The following is a 19,746-nucleotide window of genomic DNA, read 5'->3' on the forward strand; positions in this document are numbered from 1 at the left end:
GCGCATGCGCGGGTTGGGCGGTTCCAACCCGCGCATGCGCGGGGCCGTCATCTCCCTTGGCCGTTACGGACGCACTGCCCGCGATCGGTGCCCACCGTTCGCGGGCCATGCCCTCCTTGGCACGGCTGTGGTACGGCCGTGCCAATCGGGGCCCTGGATGCCCAGAACGGGCATGCTGCGGCCGTTTTTACGACGGCAGCAAGCAGGTGTGTTTGCTGCTGTCAAAACGGCCGTAAAGGCCTGGGAACTCGGCCCATCGGCCTGGGGAGAATCGCTGTTCGCCGTAAAAAACGGCGACCCGCGATTCGTGTCGTGGGGGGGGGGGGGGGGAGAATAGCGGAAGGGCGTGAAAAATGTCGGGGACGCCCTCCCGCTATTCTCCGACCCATCGTGGGCAGCGGAGAATTGCGCCCATGAATTTGGAGAAGGAGTAGGCCATTTGGTCCCTCAAGTCTGCTCCGCCGTTCAATAATATCACAGCTGATCTTATTATGGCCTCAACTCCATATTCTGCCAACTCCCTTTAACAAATCAATCTGCATCATGATTATATTTCTAAACCAATGATTAACTTATTTCCCTAATTTGTAAATTAGCTGGAATTGATTCAGTTTCTCCCTTTATTAGTCAAGAATCTATCTACCTCTGCCTTAAAATGATTTACTGACCCTGCTTCCACTGTTCTCTGGGGAAGAGAGTTCCAAACATTTTCAACCCTCAGAGAGAAAAACAATTCTCCCCATCTCTGCCTTAAATGGAGCCCTCTTATTTTTAAACTATTTTATAACTTTGTAATCGTTTTTTAAAAAAGTAATCTTCAGTTTGTTCATAAAATGTATTGGCTGTATTTTAGGATGAAAAAGAGGTAAGTCTTGCTAAAATAATGCAGATTTAAAAAAATATTCCTCTGCATTTTTGCTCCCAACCCCACCTAAAATTAATTTTGTAATTTTCGTTGCAGAGGTGTTGTGCGTGTACACTTTCGGAAGCGTTGTTTGGAACTATGTTCATTATGTAAACATGCTATTTCATCAAATGATTTGATTAATGACCATAGATCAAACTCTGGATTCTAGTTCCACTTGAAGGTCTTTCTCACCAAGAATTGATGTCCATCCCCTTTAATACTTGATTGTTTTCAAATGGGTTTTGTTCCCTTTACCCTTTGTTTGACATGGAGACAAATGAGCAAAGTTGTACAAGCAATGAAAGAGCACAGCAACACGATTAAAGGCTGCATGGTTGTCTACCATGTTCAAGATTTAACCTTTAGACTGATGACAGTAAAATTAATTGGCATAGTACCTTCTCGTTTGGAAGGACAGCTTTGCTTTGTAGGTTGGTAGGCTTTGCATTGCACTAATCCTGATGTCCAACATTGTGACAGAAGATGAATTTGTGCCATAATTCCCCACTCCGTTTACATGGAAGCACTCAAAACTGTTGAGGCATTGAGAATTTGAAGGGATAATCAATGTCCTGACACACATTTTATCCATCAGTTACAAACCGGCATTGGCAAAGATGTAGGTTGCTTGTTCTGTACTTTATGAAACTGATGCCTGACAGATTTGTTTTTTTAGTAAATTATTTCTGTGACATGGTAATGACTATGTTTGCCTTACCATTAATTAGTATTTTTACTTCAATTAAAATAATGGTATAAAAAATATTATAAATTAGATTGCACTGACTTTCATTCCTATGATAAGAAAAGATTGCTTTGTTCTTCCTAATATTGCAAATTTGCTGATGTTACCCCCCCCACAGATCAACCAGGCTTCCCAGTGAATGATATTATGCCCAAAAGCAGCATGACTGGCTTCCCCTGCAGGAATCATTTGCAACTGCCTCAATTTTCCGAAAACTGAATTCAGTAGTCCAGATTATTTGGCCGGAATTCTTCGCCCATTCACTCCGGTAGGATTCTCTAGTCCTGCCATCAGCAGCACGCCCCCCCCCCCCCCCCCCCCCCTTGTTTCCTGGTGGCGTGAGGTGGTTTCAATGGGAATTCCCATTGACAGCGGCAGGAGCAGAGAATCCAGCCACTAGTGAATGGGTGCCACCTTCAGTCACCGAGAAACCCACGACTGGGAGGCCAGATTCAGGGGAGCCAATGGCTTTGGGGAACAGACAGGATTATTGAACTGAGGAGGAGGCTTGAAGTGTCATATGGGTCACTCCTACTCCTGTTTTTGTGTTATGTTCTTATAGGGTGTGACCAAGACTCTGTAAAACTGGATCACTTCCATATTCTAACCACTTTAAGATGTAGGTCAACTTTCTGTTGGCCATTTTGATTACTTTTGCATCTGTAACCTTCCTTGTAGTGATTCACCTGTACTGATTCGTTGCACTCCCACAGATCCTAGTCTTTCTGTTATATTCAAATTTGTCTTTATTGGATTAAAAATGGATGACCTCCCATGTCCCACACTTAACATCATCTGCTACTGTGTTATCCATTCACTTAATCCGTTTTTCTCTCGTACTAAAACATATAAAATTCTTAAATAAAAGCAAAATATTTCAAATGCTGAAAATCTGAAATAAAAACAGAAAATGCTGGGTAAACTCAGCAGGTCTGGCAGCATCTGATCCGGTCACATGGACTCGATGCAAATGCTGCCAGACCTGCTGTGTTTATCCAGCACTTCTGTTTCAATATGAAATTCTTAGATAGTTTGATAATTTAGATACTTAGAGGCTCTTGCTCCCTCAAGAGCAGATAAAAGGAGGATGTGGAGACAGTAACCACCATCTAGAAGAACGAGAGAGGAGTAACAGGGCCATTCTGGAAGGGTTTAAACCCGTGGTGAGACGGAGTCACAATCTCAGGAAAAGCCAGTCTTATTCAAGTGAGAATGCAGAGTGCTGGGCCAAGCCCTTGAAAAGGATTTTTTGGTTTATGGGATTTTGTTTTTGAATTGGAACCGTTAAGGGGGAATTTATTAAGTGTTATACATAGATTACTGTATCTGTGGGATATGTTTATGTTTGTAATTGATAAAAATTCTTGCTGTGTGTTTATATAAATGTTAACTAACTTCTTAGAATGAAACTTATTTTGATTATAGTGTCTAGGAAGACTGTTGAATCACAACTCAAATTAAGGCTCTTGTGTTCACTTAGCCAAATTTAACAAAACGTTATAGATCAGGTGAACTCCATAATATACTTTGGAGTTTCTAAACCCTGCCCCATAGCAGTAGCATTTGTTGTCCCCCTCGGTCTGAGTCCTTCTCCCTTCTTAGAGTAAATAATATCCCCTGTCATTGTCCCCCACAGTGTCCAGCCAATCTCAGACATCACCACTGCCCCCTGTGTTAACCTGTGGCTGATCCAGGTACACCACTTCCAGCTGTCACCCCAGAAAGCTCCCTCACATGAACCAGCGCTTACACCCCAGGAAACGTGATCTGAACTGCAGGTGGGCCAATATCTTCCAATATCGAAGGGCCAAACCAGGATAGCACCCAATCCTCCCCCCTCCCCCCCTAACACCTGAGACTCAATCCCCCCATACCTGAGATGTCCTTATGAGAGACTCCTCCATGGCCTCTCTGGTACTCCTCTCCATTGGTCTCCCTGGTGGATAGTAGCAAACTGCTCTCATCTTCGAAATCTCCCTGGGAACTGAGGTCACCAGGTTTACGTTTTTATAGAGGTATTGTAAACCGCCTGGCGAGGTTTGAAAATTCAATGAGGGTGGAAGTGATAGTGAGACAGCTCGCTAAACATAAGTTATTAAAATGAGGTTCCCAAACTTCTTGGGTGGGAACATCATTACATCATCAGTGAGGGGTGTGGAAAATCGAAAAACAAGATCTCACCAGAGAGAATCTTGTTTTCTGACTCACAAGATTTTGGTCCCACATCACCATTTATGCTCCCGGGTAACATGGGCTCAAAATTCTTCGCAAAATCCATACAATACTCCCCTTTCCCAGGGACGTCTTCAAAACTTTGAACAGATAGTCCTGATATGATCTAACCTTGACAAATCAATACTGACTCTCTTTGATTATGGTTGGCCAAGAAATGGGCTGGTTTAGCACAGGGCTAAATCGCTGGCTTTGAAAGCAGACCAAGGCAGTCCAGCAGAGCGGGTTCAATTCCCGTATCAGCCTCCCCGAACAGGCGCCAGAATGTGGCGACTAGGGGCTTTTCACAGTAACTTAATTTGAAGCCTACTTGTGACAATAAGCGAGTTTCATTTCATTATATTTTTCCATTTCAAGTGTTCAGTCATTGGGGCTGGATTCTCCGCACCCTGACGCTGACATTGCGTTTGGCGATGGGGTGGAGAATCCCTTTTCCAGCACGAAATCGGGACCGGCGCCGGTACCGTGATTCTCTGCCCCCCCCAAAAGCGGCGTAAATGGGAAGTACATTGCCATTGCCTGAGGCCAACCCCGCTATTCTCCGTCCCCGACCAGCCGAATTCCCGACGGCGTGTTTCTAATGTGGTCACGCCGTTCAGGAACCTCGCATGGGGGCTGCAGACTCAGTCCTGGGCTGCCACAGTCAGGGGAGGGCCAATCGGAAGGCGGGGGGGCTCATTCGGGACTGGGGGCTATGTGTGCGGGTGGTCCAGGTCAGATGAGCGGCCGATCGGGGGCACTATTCCGGCGGTCCAGGTCCGCGGGCTGAGTCCGCCATGGAGCACGGCTCGGCCACTGGAGGCCACCGCCGTGCGCATGCACAGCCTTTGACTCAGAAGTGCGGGTGGCCGTATCGGCAGCTGGAGCTGCAACCTCTACGACAGCTGCCTGGTAACCTCCTGCAAGACGGTGAATCTGTGGCCTTTTGACGCCAGTGTTCCTAGTATAAAAGACTACAGTTTTCACGACTTTGTGGGGACATAGTCCCGATAACAAAGAATCCAGATTATCGTCTCCAATAGATTTCCTAACTTGACTGCAACTGAAGGCGGAACAATAAAATGGAAAGCAGAAGTGTACCCAATTCATTATTGACTCTTGTTGCAAGTTGTATTCACCTTTGAATATCTGTTTTTCTGAAGCCCATCATGAATGTTTAATGCAAAGAAGAATAACAAGAAAAACTTCAGTTCAACTTTTGTGAATAGAGGCCATTGCCTTAAATTTAACTGATTCAAGGGTTGCATCAGTTCCTGAAAGACTCTGGAGAGCGTGCCATAAATATTCCACTGAAGGTACATCATGTTATGATCATGCAGTTGCAGATGCTGAACATTTGCAATTTGGTTTGCTGGGTGGGGGAAGGACTAGCCACTTTTGCTTTTAATTAAATTAGAATTTATTGAATCAGTCTTGATTGATGTCTGAGTAAAATCATCATCATTGTGCATTTCTGTGTTTACAAGCACGTCACTGGCTATATATGACCCTTGAAACGAGCAATATTGGTCTGTGTCAATCAATGCAAGACAAATTAATTGTATTTGGAAAATATGGAATTCACTACCTGATAGAATTGGGGGAGCTGATCACAATAATAATCTTTATTAGTGTCACAAGTAGGCATACATTAAAACTGCAATGAAGTTACTGTGAAAAGCCCCTAGCCGCCATACTCCGGCGCCTGTTCGGGTACACAGAGGGAGAACTCAGAATGTCCAATTCACCGAACAGCACGTCTTTCGGGACTTGTGGGAGGAAACCAGAGCACCTGGAGGAAACCGACACAGACACGGGGAGAACATGCAGACTCCGCGCAGACAGTCACCCATGCTGGGAATCGAACCCAGGTCCCTGGTGCTGTGAAGCAATAGTGCTAACCCATTGAATAGTAACTTTTGAAAGGAATTTGATCTATACTTGAAAGGGATAAATATATAAGGGATGCAGGGAAAAAGAATGGAACTAATTGGATAACACTACCAAAGAGCCAGCACAATGGACTGAATGGCCTTCGGTGTTGTATGATTCTATTGCTGGGATTTTCCACTGGTGAGGTGGCTCACCATTGGCCACTTGCGGGATCTTCTGGTCCTGCCACAGCCTATGGCTCACCTGCCCCGCTGTTGATGAGCCCACCATGGCGGGGATGGCCGGGTGGAGGGGGCGCTGCATTCACCTTTGGCGGAACCAGAAGAACCCGCTGTTGGGAAGGCCAGAAAAACCCACCCTATGATTATTTTTGGTAAACTTTATTAAATTGGAACATTGCGTAAACCCAACATCTGTTTTTACCTACCTTTATGGACATTTGGCAACAGGACATTATAGTTTCTGGTTTCCAGTTATTGAATAAGTGAGGGCTCGGATTTCGTAAAGAATTAGGATGCATTCAGATGCAGCCCAGACTGGTGGGAGGATCTGTCTCTGACAGCTGTTGAGGCCTGACTTTAAATGGAAGTCACAGTTCCTAGTCGGCAGATATCCACAATTTAACCTTTTTGCCTTATCAGTAGAGTGGTAATATCAAAGCCTTTTCGTTAGTTTGGTAGAAGGACTGGCGACAGTCAGTTTCCATCATTCTGGTGACAGATCATCCTCCTCTGCACATTAAAATTTTGATGTAAGTCATGCCCAGAAATCAGTAATTTCCTGCCCATACTCATATTGTGTTTTTACAGCACAGTTTTGTGAAAGTAAGAAAATGTTTTTGGAAAGTTGACTATGCACCCCCCGCATTTTACTTTACAAGCCTGTGGAACTCAGAAAGGCAGTAAAATCCATCGATGTGTTATCGTAGTTTGCAAAAGTGCAGACACAACATTTCAAGTATGGATCTTTATGATATTTTAACAGTTTGTTACAGTTGAAAACTGTTCTCTTTTGTGGTTTGCAATTTGACTTTGAGCTGTTCAGCACACGTGCATTCAGCAAGTGCTGTGGGCTTGATTGATTGGCAGTGTTTTCAGATTTAGCATAATTTAGAGGAGGAATTATTTCAAATTTGTTCCTCCAGTGAGTTAAAATTTAACCCCCCCCTATACCCATGACCTCCCGCAATCCCCACAACCCATGTCCCAAAATGAGTTTGCCTTTCTCCGCATTTTGGTACTATCAGTTTGGTGATGATTATCAAGTACAGCAGAATTTACTGTTGAATTTGCAGATTTGCAGTTGGATTCAGAGTTCAGTCACAACTTGTTAATGCAGAGCAAAGTTTATTTTATAACCAGACTTTCACACTGTCAGCTTCTGAATTAAAGGACGCATTTTATCCCTTATCCACCACTGTGGTAACTAATGCATATGAACTAAAACATTTTAACAATTAATAGGTTTCAAATAACCCAGAGTCTTTATTTTTTTTATGAAGGCCATTACTAATCCTGATTTTATTTTAATTGTGACTGAGTATTTATCCAAGAAGTCTTAAGATAATACATTCTGAATATGTCCAGAAGCCCTGTTAGTATTCAAGCATGTGGCTCAGCCAATTTAATCAAACCTTTTTAACAACCAGTATTTTTCATCATCGAGTTGAGCTTTTTCACAGCCTTTTGCCTTTCATCCTTTAGCACAGGCTATTAAAGAGATCCCATAATCATTGCCAAATGAGCAAAGCCGCAGCATATCATTAAACTATATCATTTGTTGAAGTATATAGATTAACAGGAATTAGTCTATTGACATTCAACGCAGATAAGATTCATTATTTCTGTGTTGTCTAAAGGGAATACATTTTCAGATGACTCACAGCCTAAATTTTTAATTAGCTGGAAACTACAACCATGTTAAATTAATTTTATATTTGCAATAATTTAACATTCCACGAGCACAGTTTTCTTTGCAGCATGAATCTTAATTGTATTTTCAAATCATTTTAAAAATGGGTGCCTTTACTTTCATGTTTTTATTGCTGTAGCTGCTTAATGTTTAAAATGGGAACAATATGCATTCAGTAATCTTAATTTCAGTGTATTGCTGGGTGTTGGGTGTCTATAGTTCAGTACATTTTTGATGTTGGTTATGTCACTTCATTATCTGCCGGTATATGTAATAAGGTACAATATGTAAGATGGGAATCTGCCAGTTGCGTATGAAGTTAACACTGTTGCTTCACAGCACCAGGGACCTAGGTTCAATTCCTGCTGGAGTCACTGTCTGTGCGAAGCTACACGTTCTTTCCGTGTCTGTGTGGGTTCCCTCCGGGTGCTCCGGTTTCCTCGCACAAGCCCCGAAAGACGTGCTGTTAGGTCAATTGAACATTATTAATTCTCCCTCTGTGTACCCGAACAGGCGCCGGAGTGTGGCGACTAGGGGCTTTTCACAGTAACTTCATTGCAGTGTTAACGTAAGCCTACCTGTGACAATAATAAAGATTATTATTATATTATTATGACATGATTTTGCATTAGTAGATACATATATGGTGACATGTTTTATTGGGACAATCATTCGAATAATGCCTCTTTGTCTATTTAACACAGTTAATGAAGCTGCAAAAATACATGTGGATGTTATTTTAGACAATCTGTTTTAAATGGCATAATTCATGCGTGAAATTGATTTATTTTAGGTTCTGAATTCTCTAGTTCTCTATTTAGTTCTTTATTATTAAAGGTTTTCAATTGATTTTTTTTATAGGAACTGAGTTATAACATTGGGACATGTCTCATATGATCATGCTAGAAGAAATCAGATAGTTTTCTAGTGAATACAAAAATGGCCACACTGTGCCGGAAAAGCAGCTCACTGCGGCACAGCGCGACCGATAAAAGTCAGGAGACCCCGCTCCCAGGATCTACCCAGCTCGCACTGCCTTGCGATATCCAAGCGATCTCGTGAGATGTTGCGTTGTAAATCCCGCCCATTGTGGGCAGCATCAGTTTTTTTCAAAAATCTGCATATTAGAGCGAGGCAGCTAGCCTCACTCTAATGTGCAGATTGTTGAGTTACCTGAGGCTTTAGGATTCATCTCCTTTGCCTCAGAGATCTTGGGTGAGTGCCATGCAGCACTGGTCCCTCACAAATGGGGGCCAGATGGAACGGCACTCATGGGGGACTCCAAGGGGATTGGAGGTCCCCAACTCCATGTCCTTTGGGCAGAATGGTGCACTGGCACTGCAGGTGCCATCTGGGCACCTTGGCAGTGTCACCTGGGCACCCTGACGGTGCCAGCCTGGAACCTTGGCAGTGCCAGCCTTGCACTACCAAGGTGCCCAGGTGGCACTGCCAGCTGGCATGGGTACTGCCAGCTGGCATGGGTACTGCCAGGATGTCACTACCAAGGTAGCTTACCAAGACTAAGCTGGCATTTGTTTTTCATGCATGATCAGGGTGCCGTGTTAGGTGTTGGGCGCTGCGGGGGGCCGGGAATCCTCCCGTAGTTCTGGCTGGGGGGAGATTGGGCATCGCTTTAAAAATGGCCGCCTCCCTCTTCCTCAGTTGCTGTGCCAGCATTCTACTGGCTTTCTCCCCATGCTGGCTTGGACCTTTTTAACACATGCGTTATTTTTAACTGATTCATCATGGTCTCCCAGCTGAAATCTGGTGGCAGTGATATTCAAAATTGCGGGGCAGAAGCCCGAAGATGTACCCAGGCATCAAGTAAATGTGGAGATGCATGTTTCTACAGATCTGCTGGCACTGGGATGGAATGGGTTGATTAAGACTGCAAGGCCCAGGGCTTCCTGAAGGGCCTTGGGGAATGCTCTTCTATTCCTCCTGACCCTTAAGTAAGTCTTAGAAAGGGTATTTTAAGCACTTAACTTGGAATCTTTGACACCCTCTCCCATGATGTAATTGTTGGATTTGGCCCTTGCAAGCCTTTCAATTTTGAGCATTAAGATTGTATAAAATTGCCAGTGACGTCATTAAACTGCAACTTTTCAATATATCGTAGGCCTCTTGCCTGAGTTGCTCTCCCATTCCTGTTTTGAAATAAGTTATTATGGCTGGACTTGTGATTTTTTTCTGGACTTTACTACGGTTTAGTAGTAATTTATTTGTTATCATTCGGATAATATGAAGTCATGATGAGATAAGCATATGAGCAGTGAAATATTCTGCCATTCTGTATTGGTGTTGCCTTTAATCTTTCTTGAAATCTATTCCAAAATAACAACCTGAGTTGACAAAACCTTTGCTCACTTAGGATTAGAGCTTTGGGGTGCGATTCTCTGGCCTCATTACGCTCTCACTCAAGCGAAACAAGACCAGTGAATAGCGGGAGAGGCGAAAAACGAGAACCACACCAGGTTCCAAACAGTTTGTGATGCAACCGGCCGGCTCCCGTGGGCGAAATCGGGATCTCACCATAGCGTGGCGAGAAACCAATTATCATCACTTAAGCCCAATTTTCGTACAATTAATGGGGGCCACCCCTTATCCATAGGCCTCTTGTCATTCAGCGGCCTCCCTATCGAGTGCTCAATCTAGCGCTGATTAGTACTCCTTTTGAAAAACGTGAACCTGGTGGAAGGGCTTCTGTGGGGAGCCGAGGAGATGAGTAGCCATCGTTGCTCACAGGCAAAGAGCCCGGCGGTGCTGGGTCTGCCACCCCAGTGCTCGGTGGGGGGTGAGGGATTCTCAGTTGGGAATGGGGGAACTTCCGCAAGAGTGGGCCGCCATAGGAGGGTGGGTGGCAACTTGGGGGCAACCACTCGTGGCACCACCATGCCAGCCCCTGGATTGTGTGTACCCGTTATGGGGCAACCCGTGTCCCTGCCAGTCTGCCCCAACGACCACCCATAGCCCCCACCGACTGCTGAGACCCGCTGGCCTTGCGGCTGAAGACTATTGCTGATAGGGAATTGGCAATCGTGGTTAAGTGAGCACTTCACACATGCCAAGAAGTTCCCCGTGTGTGGGCTGGCCATGTAGCATGTAGCATGTGGGAGTTGCCTAGCATTCCAATCACACCTTGATGCCTGGACACAGTGCCTGCACACTGCAGAAGGCAACACCACACATGCAACATCTGAACATCCAGGGGATGGGACACAGCTCTGGGTCCTGTCCACGGCCAGAGGATGGGTGAGCGCCATGGGGAGGGGGAGATGTGTGGAGAGATAGGCAGAGGGTCCGGAGGTCATCCGGCATTGCAAAGGAAAATGACAGAAGCATCATAACGGTTGTGCAAATGGGTGTTTAATCTGTTTTACAATACCCCACTCCCGATGGTGCCACTCTTCCCAACATGCTTGGCCCTCCTAGCTCAACCACTATGTCCAGGTGTTTCCCCAGGATGCACATCTGAGGTGGAGGCGGCCAGCTGCTTGCCTCACCCCATGGCCTTCGGTGCCCCTTACAGACATCCTCTGGGGCCAGAAGTTCACTTCCGCCCTGTCCCATGTGCTGACCTCAAGACACAACCTCATCAGAGGGGTGGAACTCGGGGGAACTGGTGGCTACCGTCGCCAATCCATGTTTGATAAGTCCCCTGGTGGTTCCTCACCTCTGTGGCGCCGCCAGCCTCCGCGTGGGTCACTGATCTGTCCTCAGCCACCCCAGTCACTTCCAGGGCACGCTCCTCAAAGGTGGTGAGGTTTCTGAAGTCTGGCATCCCACTTCCAATCTGGGCCCTCTCCAATGATTATAGGAGAGCTTTTCCTGAGAAGACGCAAAGGGGGCATCGTTAGCCACACATGTGGTTCACAGTGGAGGGAGGTTGGGGGGGGGGGGGGGGGTTTGAAGGGGAGGGGCGGGAGGAAGGTTTGGGGGCCACATGGGGAGTTGGGGGGTGGATGTTCCCTTGAGGGGGTGTGGGGGGCGTTGATGTCCACTTACTCATGCTGCCCGGTGTAGGTCGTTGAGCTTCTTCCTGCACTGGAGGCCAGTCCTCCTGGTCATTCTCCCCGAGCTCACAGCTGCCACCACTTCATTCCAGGCAGCACTGGCTGCCTTGTGGCCGACTCTCTGGGACCCTCGGGGAAACAGGACATCCCTCCTGGTCTCCACGGTGTCTAGCGGTCTCCCCAAGTCAGCATCTCCGAATTTTGGAGCCAGACTCCTCATCGCCATTATTGCGAACTGGCTGAAGTTGGCTGAGTAAGTGCAGCTTAAGTGCTGCTCGACATTGTTAGCGGGGGGCTGGCAAGAGCAGTGCCGGCAAATCATCTGGCGACCCTTCATTTGCAGCGAGAAGCCTATGAGGCTTCGTTAAGTGGACCAATTAGTGTTTAATTGCGTTGCCGGCCTCGCTGGGCCGAGCCCCGGGAAGCTCGCTACCACGATTAGAAATTTTTCCAGTGAATCGCGCCCTTGATTTCTGCCCTGCTTCCTCTTCTTTGTAAGTTTTAATTCATCTTGAAAGTTGATCATTGATTTGTTGCCTGTATAGCAAATGAGCCTTCAATTTGGTTTACTGCTTCCATGTGAGCAATTTTCTGCAATTGTAATTATTATTGACAACCAACATTAGCTTTATTGACGCGAAAGTAATGTGGAGTGGAAAATACTCCCACAGGTTTCATGCTAAAACCTATGAGGAATTTTAGAACTTATATCCAGGCTTTCGGGAACCCTGGGTTACTCACTTGGATCTTTAGCCAGTCGCACTCTTTCTACTCGCTGTATCATGTATTCTACGCATACTGCATCACCTGTCATGTGATGATTAATGGTCCTCAATCTGTAATCTCTGATGATCCCCCTTTTCCTTTGACATTTCACCATGAGCTCTGTTCAAATGAACACTGTGTTGACAACGTAGCCAGTGTTTATCACTTTGAGTGACTAATTGTCAAAGCAAAGGTTCCATTTTTGGATTAAAAATTATACGTTGCAACTAACGAGTACCTGGTGAGAAGATGGGCCTCGCTTTCAATTTCAACACTTCATGACATTTATAAACTCTTTTGTGCTTGTGTAATTGGTGACATCATTCCAATCTAACTTGGAGCCTTCCAGTTGATTTTAGATGAAGGGTGCTAAAACTAACATCCACGGTAATGGAGATGCTCCTATTCTCACCTGACAGATAAACTCTTATTTTCAAACTTGTGATTAGTGTCTTGCTAATGTTCAGAAATACCCACCTTGCGACACAGTTATGGGATTGCATAATTGTAAAATACCGCAGTTTTGATCCTATTTGTTACTTTATTTGTGATAAAATGATATTGAAGTCACAACCTTTGAGGGTATATTTTTGGACACTTTTTTCATAATGGAAGTTAAGCCTGGTCATGCAAGTAAGCAATAAGTTCTAGTGCTTCACTTTTAGCCCTCAACACCCCACATATAATATTAACAAGTTTATTCTGTACACATTCCATCAACTGCAAATTATTGTGGAGCCAGGAAGGAATAGAAACCTAAGTCTATACTGACTTTAGGCAACCTAGAAATGAACTTTTACTGAATAAAAAGATGAAAGTTGCTTCGTAACGTTTTACAGTTCACCATTGAAAAGTGCCAGGTACACATGAATAGAATATGAAAATCTCCATCAACTGAATATCAATAGACATCATAAACAGGACTCCTCATTATCTTTGGATTTCATAAGAGTTACCTCTACCTATTCTCTCTATGAGACAGTTTTGATGCTATTTCAAATACCCCATCAAACATGTTGCATACAAGTGCTGATTTTGTCCATCATGGGTGTTCTATCTACCATCAAAAACATTTGGAACAAAGAATTAGCTGGGATTTGTGAATTTTACTATTTGGGAGAGGTGTGCCAGTGGATATCAATAATCGACTCCTGTTTAATAAATGTAGCTTAACACAGACTGAAGTGGGTTCAAAAGCAACTACACATTGAAAGGTTCATTTGGGAGCCTATGAAATGTATTTGCATCGCAATGTTTAACTCTGCCAAGTGTACAGTTATCTGTTTTCTTATATATGTGTATATGTTAATATAAAAGGCATTATTTATGTGGCAGAACAAAATGCGATGCCTCACATGTAACAAGAAGGACTGATAATGCTCACCAGAATTACACGCACTAATTTTACAATGTTATGCTTCTGAGTCATGTTTAAATATCATGAACTTTGTTCTCCTGCTTTGTGCTGATGTGTAAAATAATCTGATGAGCTACATAGATTTTGGACTCTCGAAGTAAATTGTTACTCTACCATACCTGACTCCCATTGGATGATATAAAGTTTAATTCTTTATTTATGGTGCACCGTGTGTCAGGTTCGTGAGCAGGTGTATCATTGAGCATTTTAAAATGTTGATAATATTCATGGTTCTTCGGTGAGCCTCTCAAATCTCCACATTGTGAGAATCCACTGGAATCCTTGACCCTGTAGTGCCGCCCGTACTACTTTCCACGTGATTTCACTTCAGCCATTATCACAGCGGTCTGCATCCCACCCCAAGCAGAAGTGAAGAAGGTGCTGGACGAATTGTACAGTTATAAATAACAATGAAATAGAACACCCGGAGGCCTTGTTCATCGTGACCGGGGACTTCAGCAAGGCCAACTTCAAGAGTGTACTGCCAAAATTCCACCAACACATCTGTCCCAACACGCACGACCACTGCTACACAAAAATGAAGGGTGCCTACCAATTCATCCCCTGAATGCACTTCCGAAAATCGGACCAGAAGACGGTGCTCCTTCTCCCAGTATACAAGCAGAGACTTAAGCAGGAGAATCCGGTTAAGAAGGTTGTGCAGTGCTGGTTCGAGGCAACAGAAGATCTCCTACGTGACTGCTTGGAGTCAGTGGACTGGTTCATATTAAAGAGCTCATGCTCGCTTCGGCAGCACATGTACTAAAATTAGAACGATACAGAGAAAATTAGCATGGCCCCTGCGCATATTTAAGAACTCAGAGGGCAAATGAATTGCCCCATGGAGTTTCTGCAGGAACTCATTGCTGTTCCATACATCTGATGATGATCTCACTGTCTGCCGTAGCACGCGCTGGTGATGCTAATTTACTCCAGGGTGTAAGTGGTGGTGTAGGCTTCAAATGAGAACTTCTAGTCTTGATACAGATCAGTGACTCCGAACCACAGACGAGAAAGAATCCCTTCTGAAAGTAACATAGCAGCCCCAAATAGCGGCTAGGTCTCGCCTTTGGAAACAGGAGGATGTTGCTCTGCGAAAAGGAGAGTAACGGTTCTGTAGCTTTTGTGGAAACGTAGGTCTGGTTAGCCCATTTAATAGATGGATAAACTCCAACCTTATATTTCCTGTTTCTTTAGATTTTCAATTATCAATACAAAGACTTGAAGAGTTCAATTTGTATTGGTTTTGTGCTGTGGTTACACATGTACCACAAGGTAAACATCCAAACATGTATCAAAATAAACTTTGCATTATTCGTCCACTGAATATACCTGGATTCAAAAACTGCAGTGGCTAAAACTGGTCTCGTGTATTGTAGACAATTAATTCGCAGCAGTTCAGTTTATTGACTTATTTCGATTAAAAATGTTACTGAGTGTCATTTTGAGTACAGAGTATTATCAGCCTTTCTCCTATGTAATTGATTCTCTGGCATCTGTTCAGGGTTTTGAGCATGTGCAGGCTTAGGTGGGTTTTTCAGTCTGCAAGTGTCATATGTTTCGACTAATATGAATCTGGGGAACAAGGGAAAATCCTGTTTAGCCAGCTACCTTCCAGCGTTCGGAGTGCAGAGAAACCCCATGCTATCGAACGAGACTCTGTTCACATTCAGGTAGATCCGGGGCCTCAGCGGGAAACTCTCTGATGATACTGCACTGAGTCCCGTTTTCTGCACTGAGGAGCTCCGCCCGTCGGAACTCCTCAGTGCCAAAGGAGATCGGGATGCCAGTTCTAAATGGCCTCCCGATCTCTCGACTCCGCTGACGCGACCCCTGACCCCCCCCCCCCCACCCAATAGCCCCAACTCACCTATAAGGGGGTACTCAAGCCCCCCCCCCCCCCCACCCTGCACCTGCACAGGGCACCATCAGGCCCGATCCCCATCATGGAACAAATGCCAGCTTCGCATCTTGGCACTTCCAGCCTGGAACCCTGACAGTATCCCTGTCAGCTAGCAGTGTCACCTGGGCAGTGCCAGGCTGACATCCAGGTGGAACTGCCAGGGTGCCAGACTGGCAGTGCCAAGGTGCTTGGGTGGCATCGGCAATACCATGGTGCTACCCTGCCCAGTGGTCAAGCATCTCGGGCCCTCCTATCCCTTGGGAGACCCCACAAGTGCCGTTCCATCTGTTCCCCATTTTTGGTGACCAGCACTGAATAGCGCTCACCTGAGATCGCCAAACAAAAGGGATCGATCGCAACACATTGGTTAGAATGTGGGGATGCATATTAGAGTGAGACTAGCTGTCTCTCTCTAATATGCAGATTTGTTCAAAAGTAACCCGCCCGCAATGGGTAGGATTCAAATTGCAACGTCTCACAAGATTGTGTTCGACCTCGCAAGGCATGGTAATCCGGGTAGTTCCCGGAAGAGGGATCTCCCGGCATCTATCGGCTGTGTTGTGCGCACTGCCTTTCGGGCATAATGCAGTCTGTAGATCATGCCTATTACTTTCGTTGGTATTTGTGTCCTGATGGGTGTTTGGAAATTAAGGGTGGAGGAGTGTTCCATCGTGTCATTTTGAGTTTAGAGTTACAAGCCTTTCTCCGATGTAATTGTTTCTCTGGCGTTGGTTGAGGGTTTTGAGCATGTGCAAGCTTTGGCGCGTTTTTCAGTCTGCAAGAGGGTGACCTGTAAGGAAGACCTGTTTTACGAGTGCTCCTGCTTTCATAGTTAATACAGTTACTACTGTTCTGCTGAATTATTGTTGAACTTTGTTATTTATTTACATAAAGTTTCTTCTTTTAAACAACATATTCGACTACCTCCTCTGCGGTCTCAAGTTACCACAAAAAAGATATCAAAGTCCATGAATATTTTAACAGCTACATTTTAGTGTCGATTGCAGTATTTTAGATGTGTGCGAGTTTCGTTTGGGCCTTGCTTAGTACATTTAGCTATAAGTAAATTTCTTTCAATGAACAGAATCATGAAAAGATGAAAAGCAAAAGGCCATGGAAGCATCAAATTCTTAGCTAGTATGGGAAATCAGGGCAGTACAAAATTGGATTGTCTTATTGATATTGGACTATTACATCAGCTGACAGTTTAAGTGGCACTAAAAGACTGATGTGAAATGAAGAAGCAGTTCAGTGAGGGATCAACTTCTTTATGGAGGTTATGCCATATTTAGACTAAAGCCAGCTTAATCTTCATTTATTCTATGGGTGAACAGAAATGTCACTGCTAAGTATAAGCACAAATCTGAATATTAGTTCAAGACACAAGCACTATAATATATATACCATTGGCAACCTGGTTACAATTCATCAAATCAAATTAATATTTATTATTGCAGCTATTACAATTATTAACGTAGTTTATATTCTTGCTTTTGAAATGAAAGACAAATGTGGGCAGCATATAAATTAAGGAAAACAATCCTTTTTGGGGTTTTAATTAAGGCCTTATATCATTTAACCACAGACAGCTTTAAAATCTGAGCCCATGTTCACTAAATTTTTCATTATTTATTTCATTTATGGAGCTCCTCCCATTCTTCAGTCCCCTGTATTACTGACTGCTGGGTGAGTCTCAATTAAGGGAAAATAATGTTTGATTTGTACTGAATGGGGAAAAACTAGAACAATGCCCAAGAATCATCAGCTTATGTCTCTCAATTTTGTAATATTTGTCAAGCAGATCCATCTCGCTGATGTGCCCCATTCACATTACTGAAATAAATTTTCAGTAAGAGAGCCTGCGGGGGTGGGGACTCAGCCTGGGGGGGGTGGGGCCTCAGCCTGTGGAGGTGTGGCTTCAGCTTGGGGGGTAGGGTCTCTGGTTTGGGGGTGGGGCCTCAGCCTGGGGGGGGTGGGAAGTCTTGTTTGGTGGTGCCTCAACCTGGGTGGGTGGGCCTCAGTTGGGTTGGGTGGGGCCTCAGCCAGGGTGGGTGGGGTCTCAGTTGGGGTGGGTGGGGCCTCAGCCAGGGTGGGTGGGGCCTCAGCTGGGGGGGTGGGGCCTCAGTTGGGGTGGGTGGGGCCTCAGCCTGGGAGATGGGGCTTCAGTTGGGGGGTGGGGCCTCAGCCAAGGAGGTGGGGCCTCAGCCAGGGAGGTGGGGCTTCAGCCAAGGGGGTGGGGCCTTATCCAAGGAGGTGGGGCCTCAGTTGGGGGAGGTCCTCAGCCAGGGGTGGGGTGGGGCCTCAGCCTAGGGGGTGGGGCCTCAGCCAGGGAGGGGTGGGGCCTCAGCTGGGGGGTGGGGCCTCAGCTGGGGTGGGGTGGGGTCTCAGCAAGGGTGGGTGGGGCCTCAACCAAGGGGGCCTCAGCCAGGGGGGTGGGGCCTCAGCCAGGGGTGTGTGGCCTCAGCCTGGTTTTGGGGGGGGGGGGGGAATCAGACTGGGTGGGCGTGGCCCTGAAACTGAGGCGGGGTGTGAGGGGTTGGTGGAGGTTCGGCCTTTGGGTGGGGCCTGGAGCCTGGGGGGCGGGACCTCGGTCGGGGGGATGGGGAGGCTCGAGCTTGGGGGCGGGGCCAGTCTGGGGGGGGTTGCAGGAGCCTCAGCTGTGAGACGGGGAGGGGGTTGGGCCTCTGGTGGAGGAGGCGGGGCCTCGCCCTGTGCGAGAGTGGAGCCTCAGGCTGGGAGAGGCTTGGGGAGGGAAAAAAAAATCAATAAATAAATTTTTTCAGTAAGTACAGAAGTACATCTCGACAACAAGGATTCCTACATCAGACTCCTATTTATTGACTACAGCTCCGCCTTCAACACCATAATCCCAGCCAAGCTCATATCAAAGCTCCAAAATCTAGGACTTGGCTTCCCACTCTGCAACTGGACCCTCAACTTTCTGACCCACAGACCGCAATCAGTAAGAATAAAGAACAACACCTTCTCCACAATAGTCCTCAATACTGGGGCCACGCAAGGCTGCGTACTTAGCCCCCTACTCTACTCCCTATACACACACGACTGCCTGGCAAAATTTGGTTCCAACTCCATCTACAAGTTTGCTGATGATACGACAATAGTGGGCCGGTTCTCGAATAACGATGAGTCAGAATACAGGAGGGAGATAGAGAACCTAGTGGAGTGGTGTAATGACAACAATCTCTCCCTCAATGTCAGCAAAACTAAAGAGCTGATCATTGTCTTCAGGAAGCAAAGTATTGTACACTATCCTGTCTGCATCAACGGTGCCAAGGTGGAGATGGTTGACAGCGTCAAATTCCTAGCTTTGCGCAACACCAACAATCTGTCCTGGTCCACCCATGTCGATGCTACGATCAAGAAAGCACAAGAGTGCCTTTACTTCCTGAGGAAACTAAGGAAATTCAGAATATCCACGTTGACTCTTAACAAATTTTACAGCTACCTAATAGAAAGCATCCTGGGCTGGATTCCCCGATTTTGAGGCTATGTCCTCATGCCGGCTGGCATGAAGGCAGCGTAGAGCACCCGGCTCTTGCTGCTAATAAGGCCCGGAGAATTGTCGGGTCTGTAGTCAAGCATGTGCACGGCGGCAGCCTGCAGCGCCTGCGCCGTGCAATGTGGCGCCCACCACTCGCGGACGTGGCCTGCGCAAGAGTGCCCCCCCCCCGCTTGCCGGCTCACGTGCTGCGGAACACCCTCCAACAATGCCCCTAGCCCCTGGCAAAGTCCCCCCTTCCCGAAGATCTGTACTCCTCTGACTGTGGCAGCGCAGGACTGAGTCCGCAGCCACCATGCCGAGTTCCCGATGGATGGGACCACACACAACCGACGTCGTCGGGAACTCGGCCAGTCAGGCGCACGGCGGAGCATCAGAGGGAGGGCCTCAGGCAATGTCCTGAGGCTGTCGGTACGGCACGCGCCATAGTCCCCAAGTATGCTGCTTTGGAGAGGGTGGAG

The 19,746-nt window shown here is 46.2% G+C and overlaps 1 protein-coding gene and 1 pseudogene across 4 annotated transcripts in view; both read left to right on the plus strand.

The window, feature by feature from the left end:
• The window catches only part of cacna1ha (calcium channel, voltage-dependent, T type, alpha 1H subunit a), an 806,165-nt gene that overhangs the window by 625,440 nt on the left and 160,979 nt on the right, over nt 1-19,746 (plus strand). The window lies entirely within an intron of this gene.
• On the plus strand, nt 14,601-14,701 carry LOC119979152 (annotated as a pseudogene).

This window comes from Scyliorhinus canicula, chromosome 15 (assembly GCF_902713615.1).
Source record: "Scyliorhinus canicula chromosome 15, sScyCan1.1, whole genome shotgun sequence".
In the NCBI taxonomy this organism is placed as follows: domain Eukaryota; kingdom Metazoa; phylum Chordata; class Chondrichthyes; order Carcharhiniformes; family Scyliorhinidae; genus Scyliorhinus; species Scyliorhinus canicula.